Source organism: Phymastichus coffea, unplaced genomic scaffold, assembly GCF_024137745.1.
Source record: "Phymastichus coffea isolate CEN01 unplaced genomic scaffold, Cenicafe_Pcof_1.1 PCOF00006, whole genome shotgun sequence".
Lineage (NCBI taxonomy): Eukaryota > Metazoa > Arthropoda > Insecta > Hymenoptera > Eulophidae > Phymastichus > Phymastichus coffea.
The window spans coordinates 8,191,124-8,214,185 of NW_026706817.1; positions in this window are offsets into that span (position 1 = coordinate 8,191,124).

Here is a 23,062-nt window from a genome sequence, read left to right on the forward strand (position 1 = left end):
CATAAAGGCAGGCATCAGGCACGTGAACTATGCGCTATAGGTCTGCCATGAGTCCACGCCGATGGTAGGGAGAGATAGGAGACACACGGTGCAGGTCAAATCCACCGGCACCGTTACAAGGTGAATTTTTATTTTTATCAAAAAATATTTATTTATTCATCAATTTTTGTTTTATCTCCTTCAAAGTAATCCCCCTCGGATATAATGCACTTGTGCCAACGCTTTTTCCAATCCTCAAAGCATTTCAAAAAATCATTTTTTGTGATCTTGTTTAGTTCATCCTTCGATGCCGTCTTTATCTCCTCAATCGTGGCAAAACGCCGTCCTTTCATGGGCCTCTTCAGTTTTGGGAACAAGAAGAAGTCACAGGGGGCCAGATCTGTGGAATACGGTGCCTGTGGCATCGTTACTGGTTTGGTTTTAGCCAAAAATTCGCGCACAAGCAACGATGTGTGAGCAGGGGCGTTATTATGGTGCAAAAGCCAATTTTTATTTTTCCACAAATTCGGACGTTTCTGGCGGATTGCTTCTCGCAAATTGCGCATAACTCGCAGGTAATATTCCTTATTTACTGTTCTACCCTGTGGCAAGAACTCATGATGCCCCACGCCCCTGCAGTCAAAGAAAACTGTAAGCAAAACCTTTACATTTGATCGAACTTGACTTTTTGGTCTTGGTGATTTAGAATGCCTCCACTGGGACGATTGAGTCTTAGTCTCGACGTCATAACCGTATACCCATGTTTCGTCACCTGTTATAACCCTGTTGAGTAAATCTGGATCATCGTTGACGTCATTCAGTAGCTCTTGGGCGATGCTCATGCGACGTTTCTTTTGGTCGAAATTGAGCAATTTCGGAACAAACTTCGCTGACACACGTCTCATGTCTAAAACACTCGTCAAAATTGATTGGCACGAACCAAATGAGATGTCAATATCATCAGCAATTTCTCTAATGGTAATTCGACGATTTCCCAACACTATTTTCTTCACTTCTTCAACATTCTCATCAGTTGTTGATATGCTGGGGCGTCCAGAACGAGGTTTGTCGTCGGTGTCTTCTCGGCCTTCTTGGAAGAGTTTATACCACTTGTAAACATTTTTTTGGCTTAAAGTAGACTCACCGTATGCCACTTTCAGCATTTCAAGTGTTTTGGAACATTTGATTCCATTTTTCACACAAAATTTAATGCAAACTCTTTGATCCATGTTTTTAGACAGCAGCAAATCGTGGAGCACGCAAAACACTTCTAACCTTGATGCCTCTCACAATCAAACCAAACATACTACAAAGCTGAAATTTGGAACGTATGTTCTAGACGAGTGTACCGACATAACCAAATAATAAAGTCGAAGATCGAACGGACGTAGCCCGCTAAATTTCAAAATTCACCTTACTTTTTGATCACACCTCGTATAGCTATTTAGTTATATTGTTAATGAGTATTGAATTGATTTGAAATATTTAATGAATGGAATTTTATAGGAATATTAGAGTGAAACGGTATAATACCATACAAATTTTTAAATGATACTATACGTCATGATTTACACGATTGTAGAAATATTTATGTAAAAAGATTAACGTAGTAATAATAATCTAAATTTGAATATAATTATTTTTTGAATTATAGAAAAAGTTTAGATATCGAAACTAAAATGAGATGCCCACTATTGGAAGAGTCAAGTCTTTAATTTAATTCATCATACATATATCATAGTCAAAATCAAGAAAATATAGTCTGTGCTGTAATAAATACACGAAAGATGTATGAATGTTTGAAGGAAATGCAAAAACAAATAGAGTCAGAACGAATCGATATATTCGTAGTCGAAAGATTTACAAATTTCGGAATTTTTATAAAACTTCAACCGAATATTATGAAGAAGGTGTGATGAATACTGATCAGAAACATTATCGACAAAATGTACTGAATGTAAATCCACGGCATCTCTACTTTTGTATGAATTAATGGAATAAATACAATCTAAGGTGATTGAGAGTCATTACTTTGTGCGCCCATCATTCCCGTCCTCTCGAACTAACATCCAGTCCGCCAACTTTGTGATGAGGCCCATGGTCACATTTGCAGTGGAGCGAATGAGCCTCCCATACCTTCCCCTTCAAAATAATTAGTAACACGGCGTTTGAGCACTGACCTAGAGTGTGGCTAGTGGGAAGAATCGAATACGATTTTTTCTCTTACACTTTTCATAAATCATAGTGTTACTAACCACATAATTAGTTGTTGAATCAATAAATCTAAATTTTACAAAAACATATAACTTTGACATCAAATTAACTTCAATAATGACCAGAACAATTCAGAGCACAAGTCGGTTTCTAAAGACTAACAGATAAGGATAGACTCCTGTAAGACAATTGACTTGTTTGTCACTTGATAAACATGTTGAAACTTAAACATAATTAAAAACACTTATTTGCCACCAGTCATAATAGCAGCAATAAACATGCTTGCCCTATCTAACTTCTGATTGACTTACATATAACTATGTAGTAGTGTGTAGCTTGCAACTGTCCTACATAACCCGCTACTCTCCTGTCTAAAAGTAAATGGCTACACATAACTGTGTATAAAATTAATTATTGTTGAATCCCAGCAATTAAAATTGTTTAATCTTTGCAGAAGCGTCCATTTTATTGTGTGTGTAGAAGTGAAGTGAGAAAGTTTTGTTTGAAAAAAATTGTTTGAGAAAGTTGTACAGTGTAAACTCATATTTTTTTTATAGTGTATGCTCACATTAGTAGGCTCCAGCAGCATAAAAGTCTTCTTCCACTCCTAGTCGCAAAGTTCTCAGAGCTTGACGAGCTTACTTAGTACTTTCTTGTGCTTTTCTCTCTGCAAAAAGTAATCTCTGGTTGTTGCTAGTTTTCACCCAGTCCAGTGCAGCTGTTGTATTATGATAATATCCAAATACCTTAGATGGTATTTGGTCAATTGTTTTTTATTATTGGAATTTTTCACGATTTTTTGGTTTAAGTTTAATTATGAAATTGTTTATTCGAAAGACAAAGAAATAAGACACTATTTAGGGAAAAAGCCTGCAAGGCATAAAAAACCACTTTTATTTGAAAATGCACTGATGCTGAAATGATTGATACAAAGATTGGATGACGAAAGGAGATTGAATAACGAGTAACGCCGCACGAAGTGACTTGTACGTACGCCGGTATTTGTTAGACCAAAGAGAAAGAATGCGCGAGGAGAAATTCACCGGCCACGTGGCCGTGCACGCACCGAGAGCTCTTACACACACACACACACACTTTCACACACGATTGATTTTACGATCAAGGTGACAATGATCAAGATGATGTTCGACTCGGTGAAGCCGAACAAGTTCTATTGGCGATGTGGAGACCAATAACAATAAGTTGTTGATTAGTTGAGAAGCATGGGCTTCTCGCCAGTTGAGAAGCGTGAGCTTCTCGTTTGTTTGATCGTTTGATGATCTGTTGTAAGCTGCTGTTGTTGCCAGAATTGTTGACTGTTGTTCTCGTTGTTGCTCACCTGGAACAGAAAACCAACGGACACGACGAACAAAGACTCCGTTCGCGAGGTAAAGATGAGAGCTGCGCACGCGATCACTGCTTGCTCTTGACTGCTTGTTAGTTTTCGCGCGCTCTCTCGCTCGCCGGTAACAACTCATGGGAATCAAACCCGTACGGTGCGCCGCCTAGTCGCCTTTGCGTGGGACTACCGACACACTCACACATTCGCACACATACATTGTGACGACGGAACAGCAGCTTTTTCAGAATGGATATCGATCTCTTCTATAATTTTATGAAATCCTATTCTGTCATCACTAAACATGACTATAGCTATATCCGCACACATTTTTAAAACAGTCAGGCCATTGAATGAAGTCTTCGGAGCAATTTTTCAGATATCGTTATTCAAACTCTCGTTGTTGTAATGGGTGAAGCCTCCCAAGTATATTTTAAATAGATCTTTAGATGTTACATATTCATAAATAATTTTGCTAGAGTCTATTACTGCACGGAAGAGTCCTTGATGTTTATAACTGTCTTCAGTTTCTCTAGCCTTAGCTTTCTAATATGAATTTCAACTCTCTTTTCATTTAGAACAAAACTGATGTTGTGAATTTTCATCTGTTGAACTTTTGTGGTAGAAGGTTGTCTAGATGGCATTTTTCATTTCTTCCATCGATGATGATTTATGAGTACGTATAGCATTTTTATAATATTCCGAAGTGCTATAATAAATGCCCACTGATACTTTTCCAACAGAGAGTTTATTATTTCCTAAATTTTGCTAGATGTTCCTCAGTGTCGATCTGTTTTTGCACATGGCCAACGCATTTTTTTTTCTGTAATATCAATTCATCTCCATACAAATTTCTGTTCAACATAACTGAAAAAACTTTGCTATCTTCATAATTAATATTATTTTTCTATAGTACCTTCTTTGTACAACTTTTCAAGAATTTCTGTATTACCATCTATTTCCGTTCTACCTACGTAACCTGTATGACTCGCTGGACAAGTATTTTGATGCTCTCCATACCATTATTCATACTCAGCAGTCCCTCTCTCACTTGTTACATTCTCCACAATAACTATTTTTTACACATTTGGCTACTATTTGATCAGTTTGAAGGATAGAAAAACCTTTTTTTTCAATAAGTACCATTACCAGAAATACTCAGTCATTTCCTTTCCATTAACAGCAGTTTCTTCTTTGATAGCAGTCTTTATAAAACTTTTGCGCTTTTCGAACTTCATTATTAAACGTGATAGTATAGTTTATGAACTAAACATTTATGAACTAAACATGATGGTTTAAATTGATATTAATGGGTTTAGTAGAATTTAATAGTCATATATATAGTTGCATGCTACTACATCATAATTTCCGAATTTATGAAAAATAGGGATCAATTTTTGTTGTTGCAAAGTTGTGTGTAAATTTTGAACGGAAAGATATTTTTTAAATAGGAAAACTATATATTTTTTACGAGAACTCCTATTAAAAATAGTAATAAAAAAAATCGATTTGTTTGATCCGAAACATCGTCTGGCCCCTTTAATAGATTTACCGGCATTCTGTTCTGTAATTCTTTCCCCTCTTGAAGCCCAATGAACACATAACCAACCGTTACAACTGATGCACGGGCTGACAAGGCTAGTCGGCCATATACACACATAAATACAACGCCCGAACATATGACGAGAGAGAAAGAGAGAGACCGCTTTTTAGATGGTGTCTTTCCTGATGCTCTCCGTCGATGCTGCCATCGCTTACGTCCTACTGCTGGCCGTTGCATCTATTCGCTCAGTGAAGATCCCTTGTGCCGTTCACTCGGTGCTTCGTCGCGATTCTCACACGTTCCGATACTGGAATTTAACAATAGCTGGGCGCAACCCAGCAACAAAAAACAAAAAAGAAACTTAGCTAACAGGCTACGAGCAACGGGCGTATATCTGCAAACGTACAAGTCCAAATCCGACAAGGCTACACCCAGCTTACTAAATGTCAAAAACGAAAACAAAAATCGGCCATAGACATGACCGCATGGTTTAGTTCAAACTCGCCGTTTAAATCTCTTGTCACCTCTTTCCTCGCCCCTCTCGATCCCGCGTTCGCGATCTCTCTTTCTTCTCAGCAATCGTCGAACACTGATGACTTTACCATCTCGAATACCATATCTCGAACAAAAAAAAAGGCATGAAAGTACATCTACACACTCTCAACCTGAAGTAGCGACCGGACGATCATGAGAGCTAACGGATGAATTGATTAACTATGATTTTCCAATAAACTTGTTTCATAGTTTAATAACTTTTTTAATAAGATAGCAAGATTAATAGTATTGAAAACTTTAGCTAAATCTAGGAAAGTCTCTACTATTAGGGAACCCGTAGTGTGACGTTACTTATCATCTATTATTTTTATTTAGTTCATACTCTCGTGGTTTGTCGTGTTAATGAATAAAAATTCGTTTGAATTGGAATTAATGATATATTGAATTTAAAAATTATACAATAATTTATATATATGATTATTTGAAATGTAATTAAGGATAGACTTTACTCTAGTTTCTCATAGCGCGAAATGTTCTATTAGTCGAAAGTAAATCAGAATAGGAGAGGGAAGGCTTGCTTAACTAATCACTAAAGAGAAACAACTTAAGTATAAGCAAAGTTTATTCAATCTCGAGCGCTCACTTTGCAAGGCTAGGAGAGAATATTCCCACCTATGCAAAATGAGCCTATCTATACACAAAATTTAGAGCCTCGTTTACATAGGATAGCCCTGTTCACGCTGATCTGCAAATGAGCAAAATCATTTTCTCTTGATTACAATAATATAGACAACACTAAAGAAAATTTAAATAGTGTAAAAAATACAGAAGGTAATATAGATCATTTAAGCATAATTTGCACTGTAATGGGGGAGGTTATCTGAAAAATGGGAAATTTATTTAAGAACAAACTCCCACGATGCAGAGCAAACCGCCGCTCCGTTAAACACGTATGATCGTACGTGTATTCGCCTTAACGTCAGATGATTTATCCTAGTTGTCTTCTATCAAACGGAGTTTAACTCACTTTAAGTCACGTGTCTTGTGACACTCGATGAGTTTTAAGTGTGAGTGACTTTACTCCTAATCTTCTTAATCCCCTAGATGTAATCGGATTAAAACCTAAGCCTTTTTCAATTACTTAAGCTACTAGGAAAATTAAATCACGAAAACGGCGAATAAATTTAACAGATTTTAATTAATAAAAATCACTACAGTCTTTGTAGGGCCGAAAGACTAACGCACGCGAATAGGATTTTACAATTAGTTATATTCGGTGAGAAAGAGAGAGAGAGAAAATTACCGCGAACTAACACTCGACGCGAATACAAAAAATAACGCTAACACGATTAGACAAAATACCGAATGTATTTTGTATCGCTTATAATGACGGAAGGTGCACCTACCATGCGGTGCAATTACGGTGATCAGCCGTAATTGTTGATGCAAAATTATCAACTGCCGCTGCCCCTCGATTAATCAGCTGCGCTGCCTCGATCTGCCTTTATCTGCTGCAATCTGCTGCTTCTGCACCGTTGCTTGCTGCTGCAATACACACGCACGTAATTGTCCCAAGGAAACTTTATTTTGGCGAAACTAAGTGCGAAAAACAAATCGGCGGTAAACTCGCGTGAGCAGCTGAGACGTAACTGCTTATTCAAAAGATCGCGCGCCCCCTCTCTCTCTTAATTGTTAGAACTAACACGCGAGAAGCAGAATCACGAACGGTTCGATTAATTAAATCGACTTCCGTTGCAGCACTTATCACAAAAATCGCAGTTAAATAATAAAAAATTTTTACATATAAAAATACGTTATCGCTTGTAGATATAATGACAAATAAGAACTGCTTAAATTGGTTAATAATATCTGAGTAATAAGTAATTTTCATTTTTTGCAAAATCTTATAATTTAAATATAAAATTGGCTAATTAAAATTAATAAATTCTGACAATTTTGTTATTATGTACAGAATCAACACTTTCGGTTCATATATCGATGCATATATTTTATTTATTTAAATAAATTATTAATTTTTTATTTATTGATAACAATAATAATTAAGTTGTTAATAATGAAATGAATTCTTATTCATGTTTCTAAGATCTTGAGCTCAGAGTATCCGCTTTATTACAATAATTAATATTTACAAAGTTATTAATAAATTAAGTTTGCACATTAAAATTCAATACTATTCAATAGTTAAAAATATTTGAAAATATGATAATCTTAATCTATGCCCTAAAATCTATATAAAAAATACTTTGTTTCATTGAAATTACTCTTAATAACGCATTTTAATTGAACAATAAAAATTATTATATCTATATCTATAAGTAGAGTGACGTTACGCTCCTTATATGGTTATGAAATTTGACTATTGCTCTAATACAAACATATAATACGTGAGGTGACGCCTTTTAATATACTAATTGATAGTGTAGATTCGCGAGTTTAGCGGGTTGCAGTAATATAGTGAAAATGAGAAACTAGTCTAGGAGCTCATCGATAGGACCGTTACAGTAGTTAGTATGTTGTATATAATGTTGTTTTTCCTGAATCGGTATTAGTTTTCCGCCAGTATACCACACTTATTTAGAAAACTTCTTAATCTAGAATGTATAATTTTTTCAACTATTTTGGATAAATTGAATGTAAGTGGAATAGATCTATAATTTATTGTGCTGTATTTATCTACTCTCTTGCGTAGTAACTGACTACAGATTAAATTGTTCTGAATGTAAAAACATTAATTTTGACTCTGCAGCTCGTTTATTATTAGTCCTAATTAGATCTTTACATTGTAGAGGAATGCAAACCCTTCAAGTCTACATGATTAAAGATACGTGTAAGAGCATTTCGTGAAAGACTTGCACTTTTTCTAAAATAAAAACTATATCTTTCAAATACGTCATTTTTTGGTTTTTTTAAATAGATTCGGCATGCCAATACCTTCAAACGTATAGCAGTCTGATTTTTAGTTTTTGCTGTTTTTATGGAGAAATAAAATAAACAATTTTTTTCACATATGAGTAAAAATCGAGATGCATTAAATCACACTGTATAAATAGAAAATATTGATTTCTTAACTTTTCTTGATATATCTTTTGCCTTGGGCTAACGTATTTTATTACTTTTTTCATTTCGTCATTTCCTTTTCATTTTTCTCTATTTTAGTCAGCCTTCAATCTTTGAGGACAGACGTGTTTTCACCACGCTCTATTCGAAAAGTATTAACCAATCAAATAAATTGACAGATAATTGAAATTTACTGTAAACAATAGAATACAAACTAAGTAATGCCTAAAATGCCTTCAATCAGGGGACACAGCGTCTATAATCCTACCAAACACAACATCGAAAAGTGGAAATCCTTAAGGAATGAAATACAACGAAGTATCCCAGAAAATCAACTAAAAAACAAGATACGACAAACCCAATCAACAGATTACTGCCTAAAGCAATCAACAAACAAATATGAGGGACTATGTGAAAATCAAAATGAGAAAAACCAAACTATGAAATGCAAAGCAAACGCGGTAAAAAATAAAACTCCCCAATTTTTGTATATAACGTAGAAAATATCCTCCCATTCGAAAATCTGCTAAACACAATAGCTAAAAAGGAATGTACATAAGTGATAATGCAAAATAAAATAAAAATACAACAGACAATGTCAGAAAAATATTTACTGTTAGTCAACGCTTCACAAGAAAAAATGTACAATTTTATATACGAGGTCTCTCCGGAAAGTATCAGGCCTACGTTTATATCTTCGCGCCATAGTGTTCGAGCGACCTCTACCGGACGGAAACGTCAACAGTAAAGACTCACGAATCTATTGGTTACTTACTGACACCTGCCGGACGTATACTTCATACGCAGCGTATCTTTGTTTACAGTGCCTTTTTCGCCTTGCGAAAAACAAGATCAACGAATTTGCATCAAATTTTGCTTTCAACTCGGAAAAACGAGTTCGGAAACTATTGAAATGATGCAAAAAGCCTTCCGCAGCGAGTGTATGAGCAAAACACGAATAAAAGAGTGGTATAAACGGTACAAAGATGGTCGCACTTCTATCGATAGTGATTCTCGTTCCGGCAGACCTTCGACGACAAAAACCGCAGATAATATTGAGCGGGTGCGACTTACAATCGAACAAGATCGTCGTATGACTGTGCGAGAACTAGAAGAAGACCTTGCAATACCAAAAACTATCATTTCAGACATTTTAACCGAAAATTTAGGAATGAAACGCAAAAAAGATAAGGGATATAAAGTAATAGTGATAAGTATGTATCCTTCAGTTGATATTGAAGATACCATTACCGCTGTTCGCTGTAGAAATAGAACATAATTACAAAAATCGATAAATATATAGTTAACAGGTTAAACGATAGTTAACAGGTTATTCAATACTTTAATTAATTTTGAAGAGCCGCTTGTTAAACGAGATATCTAACAATGTTATAACTGTTTAGAACTCGAACATACAAAAAACGATTGTAACAAAAGTGCAGTTTGTATCAAATGTACTAAACAAAACGCAACTGAAGACTGTCCGATTAAAGAAAAAATTAAAGATTTAAAGAATGGAAATTATGGCGGTAACCACACTGCAAATTATAAAGGATGCTCAGTTTGCAAACAAAGCTTCAACAAAAAACAAGTTTCAACAAAAATTATATCCCCGATTAAAAGTAAAAACTAAAACGGTGTAGGTTGGTCATGGCCTACACCACGCGTCCTTTCTCTCCCTCTGACATCGGCAAGGGCTCATGGCGGGCATCTGGCGCACGTATGTTTCGTGCCTGATGCCAGTCTTTTGTTTCAGCATCGTGCTAACGCACCAGCAGATTATCCTCGAAAGCGGCCTTTGTCCACCTGTCACGCCATATCAGAGAAAGTCACTAGCCGGCAGAAAGAAGATCAACGTGTCAGCCTGTGGACTTCGCCAATTAACAGGTCATACTCTCTCCTCTCGTTTCTCTTCCCTAATCGGTTTTACCCTTTTTGGCTATTCGCGACTTGTGCGCTGTGCCAGACTCTCGCGGGCCGGTACAGCTGAACTAGTGGTTAAGTTTTCTTTCTTTATTGTGTATCAAGTCGGTGATGAGATGCCAAGGCGCTCACGTGCCGGTCATCTCATTTAGCTGGTAAGAAGTTATTATGTATTAGGTTAAGGTTTGATAGATTGTTCTGTTCGTTATCGCTCAAGGTAGCAATTTTATAATAAATATATTTGGTTGGTAAAAGGTGAGAATATTTATTGCGATCGTCTTTCCTCTTCTACCTTGCTGGGAGCGATACATCGCCTCCCTTATCTCCCTTTTAAATAATTTAGCGATAGCGGGAAAGGATTATCGGCCGTCCTTGGCCGACGCAATTACAAAACTTTTAGTCCAAACAGTAATCATCTTCAATTTAATTCAAATATACATAAAAACAGAAACAAACTAAAAAAACATACACTCAAGCAACGTCAAAACAAAAACAACAGAGTAAGACAGGAGAATCAAATCAAACAAATTCTCAGGTAGAGTCAAGTAAACACAACAATGATGCAAATACGGATAAACTTGAACGTATGATGAAATAGTTGATGAAAAGAATGGACACTATGATTAATCTATTAACAGTATTAGTAAATATACGGCACAATGCATAGTTTGAGACTCGCTATCTGGAACGCAAACGGGCTCACGCAGGGACACCACGAATTAACATAATTTTTAGTCAACGAAAATATCATCATGTTAATATTAGAAACACACTTTACAAGCACAAACTATTTCAACATACAAAACTATACTGTATACAAATCAAATCACTCAATCAATAAAGCACACGGAGACACTGCAATTATAATCAAAACCAAAATAAACTACTATATCCACAATATTGCTCCAGGATATTCGTTGATGTCACATAAACATTAGATAAAATTTGGCATAAAGGCTGATGCAGAAACTCAAGAGGTGTTTTTCAAATCACAACTACGAGTTAATTTAATCATGTCTAGAATATGCATGAATGCTTACTATAAATTAAATAAATTAAGTAATTAAATAACTTAAATAAATTTTTTAATAGTATAGTCTCAATTACAATATATTAATCTTTGAAATATATTATTTGTTAACGATCCTATTTCAATACCATAAACAAATTTCTATAAAGTGAAATGTTGCATTTCTTTATTTTTAAATGCGTTACTTTATTTTTTTAAATAACTATTTTTATCGAAATAGCTTAAATATTGTTTTTAAAGTTTTGAAATTAGTGAAATCTATCTAAAGACAGCACAAATGCTATAAATTACTTTCATATGATTTACATAACTTATTAAATAGTAAGTTAACTTTAGCATAGCGAACTACATTCAAATAAATAATCTACTGTTCACAATCATTATAAAAAAGGATGTTATTGATTATAGAGTTTTGAAAGTAGTAATGAAAAGATTTATCTGAAAATAGTACGAATGCTAAAAATAGTCGATGAAAATTGCTTTCATATTTAGTTGTCATAGATTCAATAGTATATTGATTTATTAAATATATCATCACAATTACAAATATTACAATATTGGAGTATATAGAGTTTTGAAAAAAGTGATAGAATGAAAATAATGGTATAATGTTAAATGTAATTTATATGTTAAATGCTAGTCACTAATAATTTATATAAATTTTATATAACTTGTGGCAGGGAATTTCGGGGGTGTTAACTGCGCTCCGAGTTCTTCCGCCACAAGGCCTGTTTGGCTCTACCCCCGATTATTTAGGGCGCCAGACCGTCGGCTGATTACGGCGATCGTCGGGGGTAAGGCCAGTAGGGTTACGCGTATCCCGGTCTGCCTAACGGCGACTGCGCAGAGTGGGCAGATGGGGGGAATACGCGTTGTGTCCTAGCTTCAGGCCTTTGGTGTCCAACTCTCGATGCTATTTTCCTCCTTAATTAGAGTACGCCGGCAACTCAGGTGATGACTCCTTAAGTCAGGTCGTGAGGACGTTCGAAATCGCGCGTATATTTCCTAACGAGTAACCCGAAAATATAGCGAATTAGTGAAACCCGTATGTAACCGCTCGCGGCTGAAAATCGCTAGCATGAAATAGGGGTGGGTTATCAAGTAAGTTATATATATAGATATAAAGATAACTAATCACTTTATTGATGCATTAAAAATTTCTCACATACGAGGTCGGAATGAATATGGTCGGTAAAATTCTGAATTTTCATTAATCCTTAAAGGTACAGTTTAATCGGAACGTTAATAATTTTCCGGTCGGTCTTCGATTAATAAAGAGAGAGGGTCAGCGCAAATAGCTCAGTCGCGAATAGAGAGGGTCAGCGCAAATAGCTCACACTCGGTTCCTAAAATGGCGGAAAGGTCAGCGCGAATAATAAATCGCAATTTTCTTCCGTAAACCGAACACTCAATTACTAGTAAACGAAGGGTCAGCGCGAATACTAAATCGCAACTTGCTTTTGTAAAACCGAACTTAATAAACGTTGACGAAAGGTCAGCGCGAGTACTAAGTCGCAATTTTCTTTTATAAGACCTAACGCTCAAATTCGGTTTGCGAAATGGCGGAAAGGTCAGCACAACTAATTAATCAAAACAATTTGATTCAATTGAACCTACGTATGTACTAAATAACTAACGAAAGGTCAGCGCGAATCCTAAATCGCAATTCTCTTTCGTAAACCGAACACTTAACAAAAGTTGACGAAAGGTCAGCGCGAATACTAGATTGCAATTTGCTTCCGTAAAACGAACACTTAATAAAAGTCGACGAAAGGTCAGCGCGAATACTAAGTCGCAATTTTATTTCGTAAACTCGAACACTTAACAAAAGTTGACGAAAAGTCAGCGCGAATAATAAGTCGCAACTTTCTTTCGTAAAATCTACACTTAATAACTGATGAACGAAAGGTCAGCGCGAATCCTAAATCGCAATTCTCTTTCGTAAACCGAACACTCAATTTATTTTCACGGAATGGCGGACAGGTCAGCGCGATCCGGTAGGCACCGGCGTCGACGGATCCACGCGTCGCGACGACCTACAGCACCGAACTAAATAATTTAACTAATCTAACCCGCACTCCGCGATTAAATAATGTGAGTGGCACTTTGCCTACTTACAATTTTCTCCTTGCAGTATTAGCAAACAAATTGGCAAGATATCTAAGGCGTCTAGCGCTAATAATCTGATAGCGATTAGCTGTTAGCTCCTTCCTTGCGGATATCCAGTGGCAAAATGGACGAGAATCGGCTTCTCGCGGTCAAAGATCGTTTCTCTTCTCCTCTTTCCGAGAAGAAATGTTATTATTGGTCGGTATGCTAATTCGGATATCGGTAGCGCCCTCAGAATTTTTATCATTGGTCCGTATGTAAATTAGAATAATACAGCGCCCTCCTTAACTCTCCTACTTTCGTCGTTATTTACTCTCTCTCACCCCCCACTAAGGTATCTATCATTAATTGTCGGAAAAGATCTACCCCTACTCTTATCTATTTGTCTATGCGGACGGAAATCAAATTTTATTCTAATTTGCCTATTGGTCGTGACGTCACTAGCGAATTTTGTCAGATGTTCGAATTCGGTTAGTTAAATTATTATTTAAACCTAAAGGGGGTAGTTGTCGCTCGCCATCATAATAGGGGTGTCGGTCGCGTGCGAATTTTACAATTCGATATTTGTTTCGTGTTCATTCTTTTCCAATTTAATATTTTAATTTATTATAGGAGATACGTATATAATATACGCCGTTTTATTCGTAGCGCCCTCATCTTCGCATTTACATATTATTCTATCTATTATTTTAAATAGTCTGTCTCGCTCGCTCTTGTTTCGTCTATTTCGCTCGCTCTGTCTCGCTCGCTCTGTCTCAGTCTGTCTCGCTCGCTCTTGTTTAGTCTGCTTCGCTCGCTCTGTCTCAGTCTGTCTCGCTCGCTCTGTCTCAGTCTGTCTCGCTCGCTCTTGTTTAGTCTGCTTCGCTCGCTCTGTCTCAGTCTGTCTCGCTCGCTCGCTCTCAGTCTATATCGGCGCTTCAAGATGGCCGCTCAGTTTCTCGCGCGTACGCCTCGTGTCCTTGCGCCGGTTGTTGGAGCGCCTCCTGGGGCGCTCCCGTGTCGGTTCTGTGATGTTTTTCCGGGTGTTTGTGTGTGTGGTCGCTGATTTTCGTGTGTGTGGCGCTCAGGATGTCGCCGATGGTGTTCAGCAGCCCGACACAGCTGATTGCCGGCTGCCACTTCATCAGCGATTTTCTGTTCGACCCAGGAGTGTCAGTGCCTCGTGAGTGTTCGTGTTGGTGTCTGGGAGTGTAACGGATCTGCATGTGTCATCAACATGCATCTCCGTTGCATTTCCCAGTCAGGTTTTGCATTTTTCTTTTGCCGGCCGGCAACACGTGGTCGGGAGTGTATGTGAGTGAGTGTGTGCGTGCGCTCTCTTTTTCTGTGGTGCGCTCCTTTTTTTTGTCTGCTCTTTGAGCGTCCGTCGGATCGCGTTGGGCAAGTTTGCTTCGCCCATATCTCCGGCGTGGTCGTTCGTACATGGAATAGAATAATTGTTCGGTATAGGGCGTGTTTAGCTTTATTTTAAACAACCGGTTACGGGGCGGCAAGGGACGGGGATGGCCTTTCCGAGGTTTTGCAAATAATGCAGCACTCAGGAAAGGCCTTGTAATGTGCCACATTACAAACTTTCATTCTTGCCCGGCCTTTTGCCTGATTAAAGTATATCGAAATTTTGTATCTAAATAGAATAATTAATTAAAATTTACTCTAATTTTAATGTTGTTCTTTATTTGATTATACCATAACATATATATTTTTAGATTATAGGGTTATTGGTTTTACTTATTACTATCAACCTATCTTCAACCTTTTCTGAAGTTATTAGGTTATAAACATGATCTGATTTACTCAATAAATTATTTCTTATCTTAGATAGCAGCAATTGTGAATAATATATTTTTTTTATAGAATCCTGATTCGGGCTTGATACTGTTGGAAAAAATCCCGGCAAGAATGAAAGTTATATAAAATTTATATAAATTATTGGTGACTAGCATTTAACGTATAAATTACATCTAACATTATACCATTATTTTCATTCTATCACTTTTTTCAAAACTCTATAATCAATAACATCCTTTTTTGTAATGATTGTGAACAGTAGATTATTTATTTGAATGTAGTTCGCTATGCTAAAGTTAACTTACTATTTAATAAGTTATGTAAATCATCAGAAAGTAATTTATAGCATTTGTGTCGTCTTTAGATAAATTTCACTACTTTCAGAACTTTAAAAACAATGTTTAAGCAATTTCGATACAAATAGTTATTTAAAAAAATTAAGTAACGCATTAAAAATAAAGTAATGCAACATTTCACTTTAGAAATGTTTTCCTATTTTTATACGACACAAATTTCTATTTTTATAGATATTTGTTTATAGTATTGAAATAGAATCGTTAACAAATAATTTTTTTTTTATTTAACGTCGTTCTATTTATGCTCCATCAGTGCTATTCAGCGACGGAGGCTTGCAATGTGTTTGAGAACAAAGCACATGAATCGTTGACAAATAATATATTTCAAAGATTAATATATTGTAATTAAGACTATACTATTAAAAAATTTATTAAAGTTATTTAATTACTTAATTTATTTAATTTATAGTAAGCATTCATGCAACTTTTTACTTTGTCAAAAGTGTTTTTATGGAGATACTATTTATTTCAATGTAAGCTATAGTTATTATTAATAACAATAATAAGAGTTTATTGCAACAGTATTTATTGCAATGATATATTTTACCTAGTTAGCAAATTTCTTAATATTACATTATATGCATTATACTCGTATATGTTTTTTACATAATAATTTTCTTTTTGATGCTTTTATTTGTTCTAAAAATATTATGTATATATCTTTCGAGCCTTTAGGCCATGGTTTTTTTATGCATTTAGAATTAGAAGTATGAAACCAACAAGTTTTTTCACGTAATATATTAAAATAATACCCATTTTCCAAACTTGGTCCACAATGAAAAATTGCACTTATTACCCTAAAACATTTATCACCGATAGAAAGTTTCGCCTTTGGTACATCATTAATCTTGAATCAAGTTAATTTATTATTGACTGAAAATAGTGACAGCCTAATTATTAAAATCTTTTCTAAATCAATAGGAAGAGATACTTTTTTTGTTTTCTATATTTACAGTTATTATGACAACTTTCATGAATGTCGCGCCACACATTAAGATTTTCATCAATAATTTGCTGCAAAGTATATGCTCCAATTTTTTTTTTTTTTTTTTTTTTTTTTTTTTTTTTTTTTTTTTATTTTAACGTCGCTCTATTTATGCTCCATCAGTGCTAATTAGCGACGGAGGCTTGCAATGTGTTTGAGAACAAAGCACATGAAACTTTTTTCAGAGGTGCTTGTATCAGCAGGAACTGGGAATCGAACCCGGGCCTACCGGGTGCGAGTCCGTCGCCCTACCGACCGAGCCATTGCAGGCCTCATATGCTCCATTTGTTTCTGTATTCAAGTATACATTTATAATAAAATTACGTGTTTTAATTGGATCTGGTCTAAAATTACATCCCGGGCATCTTATTCCTATTGTAAGTTCCTGTTCAGTAAGTTTTCCTATTATTTCAAATTTCATACATATATCCGATAAATAATCTGCAGCATCTTTTCGAATTAAGAATGAATACTTGGTAGTATTAAGAAAATTTAAAAGTGGGACTAAATCAACCGAAGTTTTGGTAACGTATTGTTTAAATATTTGTAAAAGTATATCTTGATGCTTAAATTCAAGCAAATTTTTTCTAATCAATTGACAATGAAATATACTCTGTATACATGGTTTTGCGTAAGATAAGATATTTTTATTAGGCATTAGATGGATAAACTTACTCAATGGACATTTTATAATATTATTAACATTATCAGCTTGAATTTGCAATATTTGGCGTGATATAGACCATATACTATCGAATAATTTATTATTATTATATAAACATCATTAACAGGAATATTGTATATATCAAGATCTGTACGATATCGCGTTCTCAGTATATTATATTCTCTTATAGCTGACTCATCAGCTTTAATACTAGAAGGATCAAAATTAATGCAAACCTTGTAATGTAGTAATCCTAGATACAGCTAAAAATACTGTTCCCTCTTCTACAACAGCATTATCTAAGCTTAAACCTTGACTTTTGTGAATAGTAATAGCATGACTTAAACAAATAGGAAATTGTTGTCTTGTAATAAATACTTAATCTAATATTTGAAATTGATATTCTAATCGTCTGATAGAATACTCTTGATTTGATTGGAGTCTAATAGTAATGCTATCGATACATGTTTTTCCTTTGCTTACTGAAATAACTGTTGCTATAGTTCCATTAACTAATCCGATGGTTACAACGATATTTCTTCGTAACATAATTTTACAACCTATTTTGATTGTAATTATTCGAGAAATTTCACAAGCCTTGTCATCATCTTCATTTAACATTTTCAAAACACGTTTTTCTAATCTGTTGGGACATTTGTAACAATCATTAGCAATTAGCTTTATCTTTTCAGACTCTATTTTATTTAACATGGTATTAAGTATTGAAGACATATCTTTAGTCAGCATCAAGCATACTGTATTACTAGGCAAATTATTCAAATATTCGCACAGATCATGGAGAGAAATTAAAGGAGTGTGACTAGAAAAAGAAATCTTTCTCTTTAGTAAAGTTTCTAAATCAGAATTTGCTAAATAACCTAATCTTAATTTTCCTAAAATTTTTGAGTAAATTTCATCATTTTTTTGTCTCATATTTATAGTCAATTCCTCATATTCGAACATGGTCCATAAATTAAATGATAACATGTCTTTTATATATTTATCAATTTGCGGTCTTGTCAGTGCAACGAAAACAAATTCTTCTCGCACAGGTGGTAGTTGAAGTAAATCGGCAAATACTACAATATGTATTTTACCAAACCAACCGTCTTTTTTGTCTGATGTGCAAAAAATCTCTACCAGATGTAAATGTATATACATAAAGGTTACGTTTGATATCATAGAAATTTCATCAATAATAATAAAACCAACATCTTTTAAACTTTGACGTATTCGTTTCAACGCATTGTCGGATAGAGGTTTATATTTTACCATACCTCCTGGCTCTACAGGTAATTGTAATAATCTGTGAATTGTCAGTCCCTGAATTCTAAATGCTGTAATACCAGTTGGAGCTACAACAGCGGTATTTCTCTTTCTCTTCAGTTTGTTCCATAAAACCAAGTGTTCAATCAGGTAACTTTTACCAGTACCTCCAAATCCGCTAACAAATAGTCTTATTACTTTATTACTAGTTGATATTGTAGATATAATTTTATTAAATATTCTCAATTGTCAGTTTTAAAATTTTTGATAGATTCAAAAATTCTTGTTGTTCTATTAACTTATTAGCCTCATCCATAGCATTTTTAATCACCTGCTGCTTATCATGATATTTAAGTGCTGCAGATAATTCATCTTTTATTTCTAAAAAAGCATCATTATATATATTTTTTAATTCCCTTAAGTTCTTCAGTATTTCTCCAAGGTTTAAATAATATCAGTATAGAGCAATAACAAGCCTTAGATTGTGTTTGAGGATTGTACTTCATATGAAGAACTAAATGTGCTTGTTTTCTTTTTGTGCAGTATAAATTTTAATCCATCTTATAATATTCAGCTTTGTGAATTGGCTTTTTTTCCATACATCGAAAAATCTTGCAAAATCATACAAACACATGGTTTCTAACTCTTTTGGGCATTGTGGATAGTATGTATCTACTAAATTATCACAAAAGATGACCGTGGAATCTTCAGACAATTGTTCCATGACATCTTTTGGTTTTAATTATCTTTTTTTTTTTTTTTTTAAACCAACGTCAATCCATATAAAAGTAGTATATGGATCTGTTTCATGAAGTGGATGACTTAATAAAGTATCAGCAGCTCCGATAGCTCCACATTCTCTGTGAGTTGGCTCGCGCAGACCTATGGTCCAAAGTCTGCTACAAAGAGATCTATTCAATGCTATACCAGAAAGATCAAAATTACTTTTTTCGCCTTTTGTTCCATAACACGTAACTTAATGAGTCAAACGATACGTTGATTCGCCAATAAATTGGGCATCAGTGTTTCCTTCCCATGAAACTAATATAGCAGGTATACAGGGTGAGGAAAAAGTATGGAAACCCCGGAAAATTCGGAAAACCGCATGAGGTTAGTCAACGGTGACCTCTGATTTGACCTTGAATCTCATTTTAAAGGTTATTTCAAGGTTAACCTCATTTTTTCATATGGGAACGTTTATTTTTTATTCTGGGATCAAAAAGAGCAATAAATTTTACGGGTGGGAACGATTCAAGTCCGAAAATATTGTAACTCCTAATCCTCCTTATAGTGCTATACAGGAACAACGACGTGGACGTAGAAGGAATCTGTTCTCTTCGGGGTGCTTTTTAATAATGAGTTTCCCTAGCCTCTCACTTCAGGGTGCTTTTTAATAGTGAGTTCCCCTTACTTTCACGTAAATGAATTTACAACAGATGTTCAAATTGTTTTCCATTCGCTTCTTGACAGTAACCAATCCTATTGTAGAATGTTTGAGTTGCATTTTGAATCATCTGCCGTGGAATGGCAGTTATTTCTTGAACTATTCTACGTCTTAATTCTTCAAGATTTTGTGGATTACTTCTGTATACCCGATCTTTTAAATATCCCCACAAAAAATAATCCAAAAGGCTTAAATCTGGAGATCTTGGAGCTCTCTCTACTGTACCTCTTCTACCTATCCATCTTTAAAAAAATGTTTCATTAAGGTATTGTCTGACATTTCTACCGTAATGAGCTGGAGCACCATCTTACTGAAACCATGTATTTTCAAAATCATCACCGTTTAAGGCCTGGATAGCTGGAACAATTTCATTTCGCAAAAGTTGTTTATAACTTATAGCGTTCAAATTTCCTTCGATAAAAAAGGGACCTATTATTGTATCGTCTACATTTCCTGCCCACACATTTAATTTTTTAAGATATTGAGTGTGACTTTCACTCATCCAATGAGGATTTGTGTTGGACCAATATCTAAAATTATGACGATTTATTTCGCCATTTAATTGAAATGTCGCTTCGTCTGAAAAAGCAATATTTCGTAAAAATATTGGATTTTCAGTAATCATTTGCATCATTGTCTCACAAAATTCTACTGGACGATCAGGATCATCCTCATTCAATTCCTGCACAAGTTTCATTTTATAAGGATGAAACTTGTTTACCTTTAAAATTTTAAGAACAGATTTTTGATCGATCTCCTGTTGTAAAGCTATTTTTCGAGATGATTCATGTGGATTTTCCTCAAAAAACAGTAAAACATCTAAAGATTTTTTTTCAGTTGTTGCTGTTTGTTGTCTTCCAGTAACAGAGCGATTTTTAATAGACCCCGTTTCTTGAAGACGTCTTAAGGTTTTTAAAACTGTGGATTTAGACAAAGGAGTTTCGCCATCGCCATTTCGAAACGTTCTATTAAAGAGATTAACAACATTAGTATACGACCTTTGCTGATCACCCTAACTCCTCATCATTAGAAGAGATATTCGTTCTCTTTCGGACAAATGAAACATTTTGAAAGTTTGAAAAAAACAAAAATTTAATATTGTTATTGTAATTAAAAAAACTATGAAATATTTGACGAATTTGTCGAATTTGTTTTTTTTATTGGTCAAGTATTTTTTTTCTAGAGCCTATTTACTATGAAAACAACAAAATATGGTTTCAACTACCAATTAGTAGAAGTCAAGAACAAATAAGATTTTAAAATCTCAATGATAACAATTTTTTAATTATTATTTGTAAAAGCACTTCTATTTTATTTTTAAATTTTCACTTCTTTCAAATACCTTCAAAATAATTTTGTATTTCTAATAAACAATTAGCTTTACAGCCCATGAAAGAGGAGAAAACGTAACTTTTGACGAAAAAAAAACGTGACTTTCCAGTTTTTGACAATTAATAATATTTTATGCTCAAAGTAGTGACTTTCTATTTTCTAAAATGAAAGATGAAGATTGCCAAAAAAATGAGATCCAGATGAACTGTGGACTGTGATAAAAGAGTTGTCTTCTTTTTTCAAAATTCTATTAAAATAAGAGAAAGACAGATCTTCAAATTGCTTTTTATTCGTTTTCTAGCAAAAATCAACCCTGTTTTTGTATTTTTAAAAAAATATGGTTTTCTCAGACGAAGCTAGATATCAATTAAATGGCGAAGTCAATCGCTTTAATCTTAGATATTAGTACAACAAAATCCTCGTTGGATGAGAGAAAGTCACACTCAGTATCCTCAAAAATTAAACCTGTGGGCATAAATTGTAGGCGATACAATAATAGGTCCCTTTTTTATCACAGGAAATTTGAACGCTGCAACTTTTGTGAAATTAGATTGTTTCAGCTATCAAGGCGTTAAAATGTGATGATTTTGAAAGTACTTGGTTTCAAGGAGGATTAGGAGTCACGCTATCTTTCAATCGTTCCCACCCGTAAAATTTATCGCTCTTTTTGATTCCAGTAAAAAAAATAGGGGTTCACATATGAAATAATTAGGTTGACCTTGAAATAACCTTGAAAATGAGGTTAAAGGTCAAAGGTTGCCGCTGGGTTCCTCGTTGGAAGTTTCATAGGGTATTACTTTTGTTTCATGACTAACCTCATGCGGTGTTCCGAATTTTCCGGGGATTTCATACTTTTTCCTCACCCTGTATAATCATTTGTATATTTTTCATTAAATTCTCGAGGCGGATCATAGACTCTACTATTATTTTTTAACTTTCTACGATTTGTTATAGCCATAATAACATCACGTAAAATAAATTCTTTTGTTGTCTTTCACGGAAATGCGAAACGACAAGCGGATATAAAACCATTTCGTGTTTTATTTTTACGCATATAATAGTCATTATGTTTGTGGTGTTGATATTCCATAACTTTACGATACATATCTGGAGATGTATATTTATTAGGTAAACGACATGTTAACGTATTGCATTATTAATTTTCTTACATCTTCATTTGAAGATATACCATATATTGGAGCATCTTTTATCCAGAAAATACAATAAAACTGAGGTAATCCTCGACCTTTATACTCTCGAACACAATAATAGTGTTAAATTCTTCCTATAGCTTTGCGTCAGAAAGCAAATAAGCCATCATAGCTTTAAACTTTTGTTCGATGAAAATTGTAGCTGGAACAGGGTAATCAACGATAAGTTGACTATTAGATTTACTATGATTATCCAATTCTTGATAATCTCGTATGAATTCACGTAAATCCGGCCATTTCCATTCTGCTAGGCTTAATGTTACGAAAAATGTAACTGGACCATATTCCTGAGTCATACAATTTAAT